Source organism: Pelodiscus sinensis, chromosome 2, assembly GCF_049634645.1.
Source record: "Pelodiscus sinensis isolate JC-2024 chromosome 2, ASM4963464v1, whole genome shotgun sequence".
Lineage (NCBI taxonomy): Eukaryota > Metazoa > Chordata > Testudines > Trionychidae > Pelodiscus > Pelodiscus sinensis.
This window is the reverse complement of record NC_134712.1, coordinates 228,030,350-228,043,770: the sequence shown is the minus strand read 5'-3', so window position 1 is coordinate 228,043,770 and position 13,421 is coordinate 228,030,350.

Genomic DNA, 13,421 nt, shown 5'->3' with positions numbered 1-13,421 from the left:
TCTGGTTTACGTTGGAGGCAGTGGCGTTAGCTGCCTTAACCTAAGCCGCAGTGGGAGTTGATATTAGAGCTGGGATTGAACCCAAGAGTCTGTTGCTCTCAATCCAGTGTTTAGCCCACTCTCATCATCAAACTCTCTCTCCTTGGGACAAGGAACCACCTTGGCTTCTCAGCTGCAGAAACAGCCTGTTTATCAGGCTGGAAGGAGTTAGTCATTAGTGGCAATACAGGCAGAATGCACCTCTCAGCTGCAAATTGGGGTGGGATCCCCATACTCCCTTGTAAGGAGGAGCTGCAAAGGAAGAGTGACTCAGATGTTTGAGACTGATGTGGGCAGCTGCTTCATTAGATGAGGTCTCTGGGCTGCAACCCAAATGTCTGCTGCCCCTCCTGAACTGAGGAGATGGCACTTCCACACCAAGGGGATGAGGTTGGACTTGGGTTAGATATGATTCTTCATTTGGACTTTTCTTTGTCCCAGAAATGGAAGAAACTTTGAATTGGCTGGAGGATCAAATCTCCTCACCAGCTCAGGGAAGGATCTCTCAAAAAATGAGGAGAAATGAGGACACAGAGGCAGTTGGATGCCATAAAATCAAGCTGCCCTTTCGCTGTCTCAGCAGACTCACATTACAAAAGCATCTCTGCGTCTTGGCAGCTAATTGACTCACATCATAGTAGCAAGTGTATTCAAGATTCCTCAGTTTACCTAGATTTTGTCACTCCTTGATATTAACAATAAAAACCTCTGACAAACTGATGATAGAATTTCCATAATGGAGACCAACACAAACTTTTGTAGCCAGACAGAATCCAGGACCTGCAGCACCAATGGGAGCAGAAAGCAATAAAATCTTGGGGTGTGGGTTTTTGTTTTTATTTTTTGTTACTGGACCCATGTAAGAAGGGGCCCATTTTCACTTTCCCGAGTAGATAAAAATGCACCGTTTTTTCCTTGCCTGTACGGTGAATAGCATTGTAGCAGTGAAGCAAAAGAAGCTGTGTCGTGAGCTCAGCAATTCTCTGCCCGTGGTGGATTCTGAGCTTTCATGAAAAAAACTATGTAATTCTATTTTATTCTGCCCAGCCTAGGACTCAAAGGGACCTCATGGGTCATAAAGTCCAGTCTTCTGCAGCAGGCAACACGCACATATAACCCTATTCAGAAATGTATTAATTTCATCTTAAAGCTTGTTAGGTTGTTGGCTGCACAACTTCTATTGGGAGATAGTTCCAGAACTTAACTGCTTTGATGGTTAGAAACTCCTAATTTCCATTTCATCCATAGCCAGCTTATACCTGTTTGGTTTTGTGTCAGCATTGTCCTTTTGTTTGAATAGCTCATCTCTCTTCCAGCTTATCTGAAGAAGTGGAGTTTGCCCATGAAAGCTCATGATACTATATGTATTTTTGTTAGCCTCTAAGGTGCCACAGGACTATTCCTTCCTGGTGTTTACCTCTCTGGTGAATTTATAAAAAGAAATCGTATCCCCTCTCTGCCTTCATTTTGGTAACTTAAATGGTGTTGTGAGAAAATTTCATAGCGAACCTCGAGTTGCGTATTGACTGTCCAATTATTCTGTGAAACTTGCTGTTCATTTTAAAATTGTATCCTTCTACTGTTGTTTCAAAAATAGTCCTGGGACTAACACAGTAGCATTGGACAGTGTGTGTCATCACTAAAAGACTCACTGTGTACATAGATGGTATTTTGGAAAACTCCATTCATGTTGGCTGTGGCTATCAAGATGAGCAGGGGTCAGGTTGTAGGTGTAACTAAGTCAGGGCTTGTCTGTGCAGTGCAGTTTTATGCACTAGAGGGGTGTGATTTCTAAAACTCACCAAATGTGCTGCATGCTAAATGGCCTTTGTACACCCTGCTGGTGTAAGCAGCATTTCCTTCCTGTGTCATATTGTCGAGTTGTTTGTGACTGTTAGTGCCAAATTCAGGGCAGACTGTCAGAAGCAGGGCAGATGTCTATGACATGTTGAAATACAATCCAGACCAGGGAGGGATTGTCACCCTTGTTCTGCAAGCTTGGGTGTCGCAAAATGCTTTGCTGTTGTAGCTCCCTTTCAGGCCCCTCACAAACAGCCTGCCAGCATGTAGGCCACACCCTGTGCACCTGTGTATAGCCACAGTTCTGGTTCAGCAACTCTGATTACCAAAGCCTGTCAGCAACACATCAACCAAACTGTCTCCAACCAGCCTTGGTTATTACTTGTAGGGTGATCCTGCATACTCCCAGTCCCAAATTCCTGCCCCCCCCCCCTCCAATGTGTGTTCTGTGTTCAGATAACAAGGTCTGTGGCCCTTTATAAGCCCTGGTTTACACTGAGGCTTTAGTTCAAAATAAGGCCCTAAATTTATAAGAGGAGAGTCCACACTGCCAAGCCTGTTATTTCAAAATAAGGGGACACTAATTTTGAAATCTGTACTCCTGCATTTCTCTGGAAATAATACTAATTTCAAAACTATTATTTCAGAATGGTGTTAGTGTGGATGCTCCGGTGCCGCTATTTCGAAATAACTACTCCCCAGAGTAATTCGAACTAATTACTGCCCAGTGCTTCCTGAGGTACTATGTCAAGGTAGTGCATCCCCATTAATGGAGCCTGCATTGGACTAATTTCAAGGTTTCCCCATAGTGTGGGGACACACTTTCAATTTTGTAAAATTGGGAATTATGTCAAATGTAATTATTTTGAAATATTTTCTTACTGTAGGCCTAAGGGAGCAATATACAGTAATACCACCTTAAATAGCATTACCCACAGAGTAACAGGGCACTAAAGTCATAAATAGTTATAAGAAAAACAAAGATAAAATGCTTCTTAGTATTTAAACTTTACAAACTCAGCTTGGTTCAAGGTGAAATGCCTATCACATGCTTCCAACAGCATTACTGATAAACCATCAGGCTAGGATCTCTCCCAAAGTCAAAGAGCTGGATCCTTTTGTCTTAGGTTCAAAATAGATGGATAGCAAGAGATTTGGAGTGGTTTGTCCTTCACTTTTATAGTTTCATCACCCTTTGAAATGTATCTTTCTGAGGGTGGCCCTTAGAGAAAATTATTTCCAGCTGTGAGCAAGGAGACATGCAATCCAGAAGGGGGAAGTAGGCTTTGTTGCTGTTACCTTTCCTTGCCAAAGAATGGCTGTGTGATAGGTGATGGCCCATCAGCTTTAATGCAACCTGGCTGGGGGTGAATGTGTCCTTTGCCATTGAGAAACAGGCTTACCCACTTCCCAGACTTGTCTGGTGTAAACACTTCAATCATAAGTTCTGCAGATGTTTACAACTTCACACACAATGTTGCCATATTCTTTTTTACCATATTATTGGCCAGTGAGTTATCAGTTTTCCAATGATACTTTATAAGGCATATTTTGTACTGAAAGTTTTACAATAGTGTGGAGGGTGCAAATGCAGGGATGTATTCTGTCTCAGCACCTCCGTCTGACAGTTAGTTCTGCAACTAGATTTCACCATCCCAGTAACAAATGTGAATGCCTGAAGCACTACAACAGTCACAGGCAATCCCACTGGACACTCAGGTCTATCAGGCAAGCTGAACTTAACAATAGTTGGTTGCCATACACCAAAGATCACAAAAGATTCAGGTTTCTTCCAGTCCCGAGACCAGTCATTCACCCCATATCAATTTGTACTTCAGATCTCACACCTAGGCTATGTCCAGACTGGCATGATTTTCCGGAAATATTTTTAACGGAAAAGGTTTTCCATTAAAAGTATTTCCGGAAAAGCGCATCTAGATTGGTCCCGGAGTTATTGTTATAACGATGCGCTTTTGTGGAAAAGCGCGTCTAGATTGGCGGCACGCTTTTTCGCAAAAGCAGAAGCCCTGAACCATTTTGAAGAGGGCAAAAGGCCACCAGACCTTTCCGGAGGCGGGGCCGGAGCTCCGTTCAGACACATGCTTAAAGGGGTCTCGCCGGACAGCCGTTTGTCTCATGCTCCCGTGAGTTGGGACCTCTGGCAGGGACTGACACCCTTAGCAGGTTTGGTGGTTGCCCTCTGACTTTTAGGGACATCACCCTTTTGCCCCCAACTGCTTTTTCCTGCGTTTTCTTTCTTCTGTCCTGCTCTGTCTGCCATGGAACCATGGGTGGCCATGTGCCTGCTCGGGCCCCTGTTGAAGATGTGCAAGTGCCTGCAGCTCATGCTGCAGGCTGGTGCTGCAGGACCTGAAGGCAGAGATCGCGTTTGACTCCCTCATCAGGGAGGCCATGGCGGCCCTGTGGCATCAGCACCCCACCGTGGAGAGGCCAGTCTGGAGATTGGACACCAGAACCGACTGGTGGGACTGGTTGGTCCTCGGACAATGGGACGACCAGCAATGGCTCCGGAATTTTCGCATGCGAAAGCGGACCTTCCTGCAGCTGTGCGCCTGGCTCACCCCCGCGCTACAGAGAGCCACCACCCAGCTGCGGGCACCCATCCCCGTGAAGAAGAGGGTTGCCATCGCGCTGTGGAAGCTGGCCACACTGGACAGCTACTGCTCGGTGGCACAGCAATTCGGGGTGGGAAGATCAACCGTCGGTGTGATCATCATGGAGGTAAGTCCCAGGGGGAGTGGGGTGGGGGGAGGGTGCTGCACTCCATGCCCAAGGGCAGCCAAGACTCCAGGCTGGGTTGCCCAGGGGCTTGGGCCGTCCCACCCTTGCACAGGCCCGCTGGTGGGGGAGGGCGTGGGACGAGGGGGCCCCTGGTGTGTGTGTGTGTGTGTGTGTGTGTGTGTGTGTGTGTGTGTGTGTGTGTGTGTGTGCGCGCGCGCGTGCGTGAGGACAGAGGGAATGAAGGGGGGGGGCCCAAGGGAACGCACACTCACCCCTGCCGTATGTGATGTGTTCCCTTGTGTTTCTCTGCACCCTTCTGCAGGTCGTCCATGCCATCAATGACATCCTGCTCCCAAGAGTCATCCGCCTGCATGACGTGGATGCTACCATGGCTGGCTTCGCTGCCCTCGGGTTCCCAACTGCGGGGGTGCCCTGGATGCAACCCACATCCCCGTCCAGGCCCCGGAGCATCGAGCAGCCCATTTCATGAACAGGAAGGGGTACTGCACCATTGTTCTGCAGGCCCTCGTGGACCACCGGGGCCACTTCCTGGACATCTACGGGGGCTGGTCTGGCTGGGCACATGACGCCCGCATCCTCCGCAACTCCGGACTCTTTCACAGGTTGGAGGAGGGCACCTACTTCCCCCGGCAGGACTTGACTTTTGGGAATGTGCCTATGCCCACCTGCATCATCGGGGACGCGGCCTACCCCCTGCTGCCCTGGCTAATGACCAATGACCGCCTCAACCGGGCCCGAAGTCCGGTGGAGCTCACCTTCGGATGCTTGAAAGCCCGTTTCCGTTGTTTGCTCACCCGTCTCGAGATGGGTGAGCGGAATGCAATGGAGGTACTGGCCGCGTGCTGCGTGCTCCACAACATTGTGGAGCGGAGTGGGGAGGCCTTTCTCCCTGCATGGATGGCAGCTGAGGCACAGACGTTCGAACAGCCCCACACAGCTGCCATCCGCCAGGCGAGCCAGGATGGGGTGCGCATCAGAGAGGCCCTGGTGGACATGTTCGCCCAAGACCCGTAGTAGGGTCGCCTGGGTCTTTCCATATGACTCCCTCCCATCCTTATCCTTCCCCACCCCCTCCCCTTACCTCCGCCCAATTGTAAAGCATCAGTTCCAAGCACATCGGCCGTCATCATGACTTAGGCCACGTGAGCTGCACGCTGTGTAGCATTAGGCAGCAAGCAGCACGTGCAACCACGTGCAGCCTGGTGACCGAGCGGCATGTGGCCGCAGCAGGCAGCTGCAGGGCACGCCTGGGACTGTGCTGCTCACACACATTTCAGCGGGACCAGGGGGAAGGGTGGATGCCGGCTGGAACCAGCCAGGGCCCCAGGGACTCAGCCCAGAGCCCGCACCTCCGCCCAAGGGTGCAGCACGGAGAACGGCACACTGTCCCATGCCTGGCTGTGAGGAACAGCCAGCTGCTCTTGGGTAAACCGCAGCGTCTACAGTAAACTTAACTAAGGATTTATTAAATAGGAAAAAAGAAATGAGGGTTATTTACAGGCTAAATCAGACAGACATAGATACACAAATGAGATCTAGTCTATAGTTACAAATGGTGACTGAGTTGCAGCAATCTATCATCACTGAATGCCTTTTAGTGCCAAGTAGCCAGGGGATCTCTTGCTTAGAACTCTTTGCCTCACAGAGTCCAGACTACATAAAAATCCCATTTCTTTTCATCAGGGATATTTACTCCTCTGGCCCAAAATCCAAACTGATGGGATGAGTTCATATGCAGGTCTCTCTTTTCTGGAGGGAGTTGGGAATTCAGTCTAGAAAATCTCTGTGCTTTGATGCTACAAAATACATTCTTTACCTTCAATGGCCTATCTTGTGTGCAGGACCAACACTTTACGTTAATCAATGCTTCTTTTCCTGTTTGGTGAGTTACACATTTTCAGAGATTTATAGCAAAAACACTCAATATAACTATCACATGGGCTATAGAGATTATAAGTGAGATCAACAAATGCAGCATCCTACAAGCATTTCATAACATCTAAATACTTTATCATCTTAATATCTATCATCTATTTTGATGATGCTAACACACAGGTAAACAAGACTTGTTTCCAGCCATATAATTTGTAAGATTTCCATGAGGCCTCAGGCCTTGACGTGAGCTGGTACTAAGTCTGCCAGCATCACAGTGATCCTCAACCTTTCCAGACTACTGTTCCTATTTGTCTTGCATATCCCCAAGTTTCACCTCACTTAAAAAGTACTTGCTTACATATCAGATATAAAAGTACCATAGTGTTACAGCTCTCTTTTTATTATGTAATATAATAGGGCTTTCAGTGCAGTTAACTCATGCAATTAACTAAAAAATGAATCATGATTAATCACAGCTTTAATTGCACTCCTAAACAACAGAATAGCAATTGAAAATATATTACATATTTTGGATGTTTTTCTACATTTTCAAACATCTTGATTTCAAAGCAACATAGAATTCAAAAATATATTACTCATTTATTATTTTTATTATAAATATTTGTAAAAATTATGTTTATCAGAAGGTCACTTCATACATGTACTATAGGGCGATGTCTATCATGAAGGTTCAACTTACAAATGTAATATAACTGCACTCAAAACCAAAACACTATAAAACTTTAGAGCCTACAAGTCCACTTAGTCCTACTTTCTTGTTCAGCCAATCACAAAGACAGACAAGTTTTTTTAAATAAACATGTCCGCCGCTTTTTTTCCGGCTTGGGGAAAAGCTGGAAAAAAAGCGTCTAGACTGGCGCGATCCTCCAGAATAAAGCCCTTTTCCGGAGGATCTCTTATTCCTACCTGAAAGTAGTTGGATTGTAGTCCTACCTGAAAGTAGGAATAAGAGATCCTCCGGAAAAGGGCTTTATTCCGGAGGATTGCGCCAGTCTAGACGCTTTTTTTCCGGCTTTTCCCCAAGCCGGAAAAAAAGCGGTGGACATGTTTATTTAAATCAGCAGGGGATATTTAAATCCCCCGCGGATTTCCCTATGCTGACTTACCTGATTTGCATCCCTTTTCCGGAATTTGTGGCCAGTCTAGACGTAGCCTTGTTGTTTAACAATGTGATTAATAATGCAATCAGTCGCGACTAATTTTTTATCTCTTGACAGCCCTATAATAAATTAAATCAATGTAAATATTCATTTTATTCTATACTCTGAAATGTAAGTAGGTACAGAAATATAAACAAGTCATTGCCTGAAGAAATTGTAGTTTGTACTGACTTTCCTAGTGTTTTTTACGTAGCCTGTTGTAAATTCAAGCAAATATCTAGGGCCATGTCTACACTATGCAAAAGATTGATGCTGCTGCAGTCAGTCTCCCAGGGTTCAATTTAGCAGGTCTAGTGAAGACCTGTTAATTTGAACTGAGAGGGTGACCCCACTGGCACTGGTAGTCTTGCTTCTCATAAGGAGTGAGGGAAGTTGATGGGAATGTTTTCTCCCATCAACTTCCTGCTGTGTGTACAGTGTAAAAATGTGATTTAAGATTTGTCGACTCCAACTACATAACTAACTTAGCTAGAGTTGCCTATCTTAGGTCGACTTTCCCCTTTAGCATAGACCTGGCCTTGATGAGTTGATATATCCCCGGAAAACCTCTGAGTAACTCCACGGGTACTGTTTAGGGATCGCTGCAATCCACAAAACTTCTGTTCAGCTGCCATTTAACTTCATTAGGCATCTAAAGTCCCTCAGAGTTCAAGTTTTTGCAGTAAAAGGTCCCTAAGCATCTATGTTTCCACCTTTGAACATGTGCACTGCAGCTTCCTTCTAGGCATGCAGATGTCTGTTCCCCACCTAAGTCCCAAAGCAAAGTGCAGGGATGTTAAGTACTGAAGGCTGGAATGGTGTTGCCTCAGTAACACCGCTCAGACTGCTCAGCACTTTTCTACTGACCGGAGATAATGCAGCCTCCTCATTCAGCTCCAGGTTACTCATAAAGACCCTGGGCACTGTTTGGTGACAAAGGTGCTTGGGGAGGTTTATTGCTCTCGAAGCACAGTCCTCATGTCCTGGCTCTGTGGTTACAGGGAGATGGACCCATGAGTGAATGTGCACCACCAGTAGAAACAAAACATTGCTGTGGGCATTCTGCTAATCAGCTAAGTGGCATTTGCATCTCCTCTGAGTAGCCACGGACACACACAGCTTACAATACAGGGAACACCAGAGCCCACCCAGTACTCTGGGGACCACTTGCTTTCCACCTGATGCTCTGAGGCTGGGAGAGGGCTGTGAATTCACCTGATGCTCTGAGGGCCACACTCCACTTGCCTGGGTCAGGGGTGTCATGTACTGTCCAGTGCTCTGGGATTGGCGGGGATTGGTAGCTGCACAAGATAGGAGATCTGGGCTTGGGGTGGAAGGAGAATGGTATGGGTGGGGTCTCAGGCAGAAGGGCTGGGCTGGGCTGGGGTCTAGCCTCCCAAAGCCCATGTTTCACCCATCACCTATGAACATCTGTATATAACAGAGAAACAGGGACAGATGGCTGAAGACAGGTAGTGTTAAGAAGAACACACAAAGTGCCAGTGCTGGGAAGGGTGAGAACACGTAGACAGCTAGTAGATTTGGGAGGGAGGGACACCATAAGAAAGGTTTGGGAAGCTCTGCCCTAGGCCATATAAAGAATCAAGGCGACGTACGGCAACCTTTATAGACCGAGACAAAGAACAGGGATAAACACCGTATGTACCTCCTTGTGGGTCTCTTGAGATCTCTCTCTTACCTCCCTTTGTCCTTATTTCACACACAACATCCCTACTTGTTCTGTCAAACCATCTTATCCTGTACTAGATTGGGATGTATCTATAGTAGCAGGCTTCTGAAATGCATTTAAAATTTACCCATTTTATTTCACCAAGGCCAGGTCTGCTCTGGGTCACATCCTTTGGTTTAGTTCTCTCTCTCTCTCTCTATTACATTCCCCTTCTTTTTGTTATTTTATAGGCAGGATGTTTTCCCATCACCCCAGAAAAGCGTAAGCATGAAATGAAAATGATCCAGTGGGCCAAACACTACTTCTTGTCCATTTTGCTTTAGTCATCTATATATTCATGTCCTACATGCTCAGTGATCTGCATCTGCACATTCCCCCATACAACTTATGGCCAGATTTCTTCTGTCATTTTATCTTAGTCCCATATTGTTGCCTGGGAAAGTTAGGTCTGGGACTTTAGTTCAGAGGCGTAGTCTTAAATTCATTTTGAAAAATTGGGCTGGGCACAAGTACAATATGTTCCAGCTTTCTGTGTACATGAGAAGAAAAGAGGAATTTGGAATAGAGACATGAAAATAAGGACTTCATATATGATTTTCTGGTAATTAGCTATTACATAGTGCTGTCCATCCAAGTTATAGGTTACCCTCTTACTGCTGGTTGTTACCATCTGGGAAGCTTTGCTGGACAGGAGCTAGCTGGGCAGCTAGCTTCTCTGTTTCATTGCATTGGCTCAATTACCATGAGCACACACTGGAGTTACAATGTTAACAACATTCCTGGCATAACAAGCGGGGTGTGGTGCTCTACCATGTACATTGCTCTGTGATACACTAGTAGTTAAAGTAGATTTATTTGTTTTTTGTAGTTGCTGTCTTCCAGATGACCTACTGAATGGACAGTAACCAGTTTGTCAAATATTGCTCTCAGGAGTCAATACCGGTAACCTGACACTGAACAAAATTGTTTTGAATAACATGTGCTTTAGTTAGGATGCAGTGTCACTGACGCCAAATTTTGGATTGTAGTAAGAAGGAATTTGTCTATATAAATGGCAAATTACATACAGCAGAGCTACTCTGAGCTGATCCAATTCAGACACAGGAAGGATGGATGCAGGGCATATCACAGCTCTAAAGTTGCACGGAAAATGTCTCCCTTTTTATGCATTACACATCTCAAAAGCTTTGGATTGGTTACTTTGCAGGAACTGATCCCTGTGTGGTATGTGCTATCTACGCACTGACCAAGATTTGACTTCCTCTTTACCTCATCTCTACATTCTTTGTCCCTTGTTATTGTATTTATAGCAGATAGTTCTCTGGGTGTTCTCCCTCTTATCTGTGTTGGCTCAGACATTCTATCTTTTTAGCCTACTGACCTATTTACTGTTATTGAACACAAATGTTGTTTTCAACCTAATAATATATTTCCTTCCCTAATCCTACCTTCCAAAAAATGAGACCTCCTTCCATGTGTTAATTACTCATGTCAGGCCAGGCCTCAGCTATAATCCTCTGCTTTTTTCATTTTAAATTACCATTTATTTCATGTACATCACATATCTGTCTTTCTTTGCCTCCCCACCCCCCAGTTTATTACCTTGCACTAGCAGCACATACCCAAGATCACAGGATTGTAGTAATCTGAATTGCAATTAATATTAGGCTTTAAGTATGAACCATGGTGTGCAAGCTTTCTTCCATTTGTGGAGCCCAACAGGATATCTCCATTCCCTACATGATGTTATTCCCAATTGCTTGTTGCTTGCTTGGGTAATAGGCACCAATTGCTCTCTTTTCCTTTGTACCAAATTAGCTGTGTTAATGGACAAGGGAGGTGTAGGGAGTGGGGAGAGATTAGTCAACAGTGCTCCCATTCAATAGTGTCCATTGCAACTTTGGCTGTATTATCCATCCCCTGGCATGGTGTTATCCTCACTGAAAAGTTGTGTCATCTCAGAGCACATATTGTGTACCTGAGTTGTACATCTCCTTCACTCTCTCTTGAATGACAAGTCAGGCCTAATCTCCCTCTGTGTGGAAGGGAGGTTCAGTTAGGCTGAGCACTCACAAATTTATTTATAGCAGGCTGCATTTATTTAATATATTCTTGTGTTGCCATCTTTACATTAGGATAATGCTGTTTATAGGTCCTGATCTATTCTCTAGTGCACCCATGCTGTATACACACACACACACAAACACACATCACACCACACCCCTATACATTAACAAATCCTTTAGCGTTCCTTGCCCATCTAGGAATTGCAATCATAACGGGCATAAATTATTGATTTCATATTGTGCCCAAGATCCAGGACCTTCTAGCTTTGAGAATGAAATTTTCTTTCCCAATATTATGAATTTCTTATTCCAGTAGTGTGGTTAACATAAATGTATTTTTTAATAACCCTGACCATTCCCCCTCTTTCATTTTTTCTGTTCTCTTCATTAGATGCATACCAAATTTGGTATCGTATGCTGTACACAATTGCCTGAGAATTATTATTATTATTATTATTATTAATATCCAGTGAAGCAATCACAGTATTCACAAATATATTACATCATCTTAAAAATATGCAGTGGAGTACATATGTACATGCACATATATATGCACATAAATACAAACATTTTTCATATGACCCCAGTTCCAAATGGATATTCCAGATTCAGATAATTTTGCAAAATGCACAATAATTTCATCTAGATTTTGGTGTCTCCTGTTTTGAAAGACAACAGACTGTGCAATAGTCATTTGCCCTGCTCTCAAGTCTTGTGCACAATCCTGAGAGGATGCTAGTATAGAAATATATGGCAATAATACAGTCATTTTTACACAGCAGCCAAATTCATCCATATTTCAATGATAAAGATTTAAAGTCACAGGCAAAATGAACTTACTTTGCTCAGGAATATACATTTTAAACAATAGTTAAACCTGGCTCTGAGCAGTAGTTTTAATAATGCCTTCTGTAGACAGTTGCATAATAAATTGTCCATATACGGTAGACTTTGTACTGATATAGTCTGGTGTCTTCAGTCTGTGGGAGGCACCTTTAAACAGCTTAAGTTCGTTAACATAATAAAGTTTTTGCTTATGTATTTTACATTTCTCTTGTATTCAGTTACCAAAATTTGATTAAATTATTCCAGTAATTTAATCCTAGTAATAGGGATAAAATCTTGTATAACATAAGTTACGCGTTTGATCTGATTTTCCCAGTTTCTTAACACAAATATAACTGTTTCAGACACTTTTCCAGTTTTTACATAGACATTCATTTTTACTTCTTTAATATGTACATTACCTATTTTTTCACAATAAATATAATGCTTGACTGCTAAAATAAATGGTCAGAATCATTCACTGAGCACTCTGTTGTAGCAAGAGTAACAATTTTTAGTCACGCCTTTTAGAGGGAATTTGCTTATAATACTAGTTCAAGTTTTGTTAACTATTTGAAAGCACACACTTTAACAATCACTACTGCTTATTAACATAACATAAAAGAAAAGAGTATAAAATTAAATAAAAATGAATTTTAAATACAGGAATACAGAAACACTTTGGTTATGTCTAGACTGCAGAGTTTTTCCGGGATACCGGAGGCATCCTGGAAAAAGTCTGCTGCATCCAGAGACAGTTTCCAAAAGAGTGGGCATGCTCTTTTGGCATCCCTGTAGTCTTCATTTTATAAAGAATAAGGGATGTTCTGTAACAGGAGGTTTTTTCCGACATTTGGCTTCGTGTAGAGGGGCCAAATGTTGGAAAAGCCTCTTCTGAACAAAACAAATAGAAAAATTTGCATATATTTTTCTGAAAAAAAAAAAAACCAAAACCCCAAACCGCAGCAGTTTAGATGTAGCTTTTGAGGGGTATTAAACTTTTCTGGCATTTGGTTATGTCTGGGAGACAAAGGTGGAAACTTGTTGAAATTATTTCTTTAACTGTAATGTTTTGCAACACAATCAGACATACTATACATTGTTGGTTTTTCAAAATACATTTATTTCCTATAACATTTTGTAACTATATTTTAATATTTAACAAAGGTTTAAATATATTTGTAAAAGCTAAACAAGAGATCA